Source organism: Chiloscyllium plagiosum, chromosome 30 (genome assembly GCF_004010195.1).
Source record: "Chiloscyllium plagiosum isolate BGI_BamShark_2017 chromosome 30, ASM401019v2, whole genome shotgun sequence".
Taxonomy (NCBI): domain Eukaryota; kingdom Metazoa; phylum Chordata; class Chondrichthyes; order Orectolobiformes; family Hemiscylliidae; genus Chiloscyllium; species Chiloscyllium plagiosum.
The window spans coordinates 2156822-2162048 of record NC_057739.1 but is presented as its reverse complement, the minus strand read 5'-3'; positions in this window follow the sequence as shown (position 1 = coordinate 2162048).

The window sequence follows — 5227 nt, the reverse complement described above, 5'->3', positions numbered from 1 at the left end:
GACTAAAGTAGCAAGTACCCTGATAGAAATTTTAGGAACGGAAATTAAAGTGGACCCCGTATCTCTCCTCTTGGGCTTTTCGAACTTTCCCTCCCTGGACACGTACGGGAAGAGACTATTTTCTATTCTTTCTTTCTGTGCAAGGAAAAATATTTTGATGAACTGGGTGGCGGAGGGCCCCCTTGGACTTTCAAATTGGCACAGACTACTTATGGAATGTATTCCCCTTGACTTCCTTACAAATATGGTGCACCGAAAGACCGAATTATTTTATAAAATATGGCAGCCCTTCTTGAATTACATAAATACAGATATTTCGGCTATCCTAACAAGGGCTTTTATTTAATTGAGATTACAAACCTGGCTGGTCCGGGGCCCCTTAGGAGAGGAATCCCGCACGAATACGGGTTTTATTACATCTGATGTTAACACATTCCGAGCATGTAAGAGACTTAAATATACACTCTGGTTAGTTGTAGGTTAGATTAGTAGATAGTTGAGTTTTTTTTTCTTTTTCGGGTTTTTTTTTTCTTTCTTCTTTTGTTAAATTTTGGCTATTGTATATTTGATTTAATTGTATATCAATGTTTATATTTGAGAGTATTGTTTATTTTTGTAAACTTGTAAAAATGTTAAATTTCTAATAAAAATATGTATATAAAAAATCATTAGACTCTAACTATTGCCAATACTTATAAATCGCCAACATACAACACTGCTAATTCTTATAATTCCCTTATAAACTCCCTCTTGCACACACAGACAAACAGACAACATTACATAGATTATTGGGCAGAGGGAAAAATCTGGAAAAAAGAGTTCAGACTTTGTTCCCAAGTTATACGGCTGGGGTAATCTTAGTGACTCTTCTGCTTGCTAGCACATTGCTTCAGTCATCTTTCTCTAGGCTCGTCCACTGGATGGTAAGAGACACAAGGTGGCCTGATCATTTATAAATGGTCTCTGACTCATCAGTTAAAGTCAGAGAACACAATAACTGTTGCAGGAAAAATAAACTGGTTTTGTTCAATTTCAAAGTGAGTTTTGACAGAGAGAACAGAGAGACTGTTCCAAAGCCAAAAGAGAATTGAACACTTCTCTGTCTGTCTCTCTGTTACTTGCTCCCAGCTCCAAGCAGTTCAGACCAATGACACAGTTGTTGGCAGGCAACAGCATCTGTGTCATTGGTCCAAGGACTAGTGACCAGTTATCAATCAACTTCTTGTTGCCAGAAAAAGCTGCCCCTATATAGCCCTTTGGCTTCAAACCATTTACAACTCAAACTTCAATTGCTGCTTGTCCAAACAATTGTTTACATGATGCTTGTCATGAGTGTCAGATTACCTTTTTCCACACATACAGCCACCCTTTCCAACACTGGTTCTTAAAGCAGCCCTTTCTTATTTCAGTCCATACTTTAAATAAACACAGAAAAGAATAGAGACAGTCCTTAGGAAACCTACAGGGTCTAGATGAGACAATGTTTGGAGTATTGATTGGTAAGGAGACCAAAAGGACACCAAACTGTAAAGAAAAGCCATACTTGGCATGGAGGGAGTAGCATGAATGTTCTCTGGACCAATACACTGGCAGGACAGTCCGATGAGGAGAGCTTGCTTCGACTGGCCTAGGAGGCCTGGGTGCAAGCCCCACCTGCTCCAGAGGTGCATCTTACCATCTCTGATCAGGTTGGTTAAAAAAATATCTAAAAACAGAAAGTGATGAAGAGACTCAGCAGGTCTGACAGGCTTTGTGGAGAGAGAAACAGAGTTCACATTTCAAGTCCGATATGGTGGAAAATCAGGCTCCCTTTAAAACAGAACTTTCCAGAATAAACTGTGTCGCATAGATTCCCTTTACCAGCAAATACCAGCACAAAGTAGCTTTCCAAATTCCTAGCACACGGAAATAGAAGGAAAGGTCACAATGCTCCATTGCACTGATGTCAAGGATATATCTGTACCCCACTATTAATGTATTGTTAGGAAAATAACAACAGTGAGCTAACCTTCAGGCAAGGGATTCTGCTTTCACTTGATCACTTTGCAAGTACAGAGGAATCTCAAATACCTGAAGGATGCAGGCAGGGAGTATTTCGTTTGGTTAATCAAATTCCAGAAGGCGGATAACATAGTTTTCATGAAGGTTTCTAAGTGTAGGAATGAGAACTGGGTGTCAAGAGAATAATTCTCAACACTGTAATTTGTTGTGGCTTGTTGTACAGGGTTGGAAGGTTCGAGAGAAGTGAAGATCCAAAGACTAGGAGGTGTTGAAATATGTTTCTGAAGATGGACAGAGTGGCTCAGCTGAAGGGAAAAATGAAGAGATTCTCTGGACTTTTTAAAATTATTGCGTGGCATGTGGGCGTCATTGGCAGAGTTGGTATTTGTTGTTCATCCCTAACTGCCCTCGAATTGAGTGGCTTGCTGGGCCAGTTCAGAGGACAGTTTGTATCAGCCCTAGGAGCCTGTGATTCGCGGAGTGCCTCAAGGGCCAGTGCTGGGCCCTTTACTGTTTGTTATCTGTATTAATGATTTGGATGAGAATGCATGGTTAGTAAGTTTGCAGATGACACTGAAATAGGCGGTATCATGGACAGTGAGGAAAGTTCACCGAAATTTCAGCAAGACCTTGATCAGCTGGGGAAGTGGGCCAAGAAATGGCAAATGGAGTTTAATATAGATAATTGTGAGATCTTGCATTTTGGAAAGTCAAGTCAAGGTAGGAGTTTCATGGTGAGTGGTAGGGCCTTAAGGAGTGTAGTGGAACAGAGGGACCTTGGAGTTCAGGGGCACGGTTCGCTGAAAGTAGAGTCACAGGGAGACAGGGCAGTGAGTATTTTGGCACACTGGCCTTCATCAGTCAGGGCATTGAGTATAGAAGTTGGGAAGTTATGTTGCAGTTGTACAGGATGTTGGTGAGGCTGCACTTGGAGTATTATGTTCAGTTTTGGTCACCTTGCTATAGGAAGGATGTTATTAAACTGGAAATAATACTGAAGAAATTTACAAGGATGTTGCCAGGACTCAATGGTCTAAGTTATAGGGAGAGGTTGGATGAGCTCGGACTTTTTTCTTTCGAGAGTATGAGACTGAGGAGGATCTTATAGAAGTGTATAAGATCATGAGCGGCCTGGATAGGGTGAATGCAGTCAGTCTTTTTCCCTGGGGTTGGGGAATCGAGGACTAGAGGGCATCAGTTTAAGGTGAGAGGGGAAAGAATAAAAGGGAACCTGCGGGGCAACTATTTTACACAGAGGGTGGTGCGCATATGGAATGAGCTGCCAGCGGAAGTGGTTGAGGCGGGTACATTAACAACACTTAAAAGGCAATTGGACAAATACATGGATAGGAAAGGTTTCAAAGAATGTGGGCCAAGTGCAGGGAAATGGGGATTAGGTGGATAACTCAATAACATGATTATGGGTGAGGAGTCACATGTAGATCTGACCATGACAGTGCAGGAGAAAAGATTATTTGCGAAAATCTTCAAGAAACGGCAGCAAAATTGGCTTGGCATTAGAAGGAAGCAATTAAAGGAAGATTAGGGGAATATTGACCAAGAGGGAGAAGGAGAATGGTGATGACTGAAAATGGAAAATGGAAGACTCCTATGAGCAACTGAAAAGGAAAATGCAAGACCATGGTATGTCGAAAAATAAGTGGGGACCCTGTCTTAGAAAACCATGACAATCCTTTCATCTTGAAAACCCTTACCCTATCGCTGACAACCTTCACATCTCCAAAATCCTTGAAAATATCATCACCTCCCAAATCTATTAGCATCTTTTCCAAATCTCCTTATTTTGTTTCCCTGTAATAAGATTTTCTCACCTGGCAAAGTCGGTCCTTACAAAGTAGGGCAGGTTTAGGAGTACTGGGAATACAACAAAATTGAGATTTTCTGAAACACAACTTTATTTGATAAACTGACAGGACAGAAAAGCTGATGTTGCTTAGATCCAGTAGCAGAAACGCAAACCAAATCTGCAATCACTCTGGGCCTACTTAGTGAGGCTCCTGGCTTCTTGTTTCAAGACTTTCCAAAATCGTCATCTATTGCAAAACAAAATTAAAATTCAAAAACTATAAACTATAACGGCATAGAAGGGCTGTTATCAGAGATATTACTTGAACTGCGACAAGATACTAGTGGTCTTACCTGCTTACACAGGATTGTATCTATATGATAACAGTGGCATGCCTTTACTGGGCATACCACTTATTTATTTACCATGACAACAACCTATATTAACATAGCAACTTTAAAATAATAAAACACCCCAAGGCCTTTCAGGGCAGCAAGTATCAAATATGGTTTGACACCAAGTCACAAACAATGACCAAATGCTTAGTTTTTTTTAGATTAGATTACTTACAATGTGGAAACAGGCCCTTCGGCCCAACAAGTCCACACCAACCCTCCAAAGAGCAACCCACACAGACCCATTCCCCTACATTTACCCCTTCACCTAACACTACGGGCAATTTAGCATGGCCAATTCACCTAACCTGCACATTTTTGGACGAAACCCACGCAGACACAGGGAGAATGTGCAAACTCCACACAGACAGTTGCCTGAGGCGGGAATTGAACCTGGGTCTCTGGCGCTGTGAGGCAGCAGTGCTAACCACTGTGCCACCATGCCGCCCATGGGTGAAGAAATAGATTTTAAGGAAGGTTTTAAAGTCTGTTATGATAACACTACATATTTGTTTTTTTTTTGAAGTCTTAAATTTTGAAGGATTGTGGAGATATCTGGAGTGGATTCTTTTAAAGAGGTCATTAGAAGTTCAACATAGGCTTTGGTGCTTGCTTAAAAAGTAGCTTTTCCTAGAATCACATGACTTGTGATTGTTGGAAAGCTCTTGTTGGGTATGTTTGAACATGGACTTGGAGTTTATAATGGTCTTCAGTGGGGGTGGGGAGCCTGCAAGGAAGGTTTTGTCTACCTGATCACTTCTGTTTCTGAAAAAGCCTTGCTGTCACATCAGGGTGAAACCTGTTTGTTCTCTTGGAAGACTGAATGAAGGAACTTCTCAATTTTGTATTTCTTGAGCTAGGAAAAATACTTATATTGTAGGTTAGGATCTGTAGAGTAGTAGAACGAGAGCAATAGTGTATTCCTCCAGGGCCTAGCCAGTGATGCTCACATCCCATAATAGAGTCAACAGTAGGGAGTAGCCATTCGTCAAGAATTCGAGGCATCGATCCGAGGCTCAGCTGT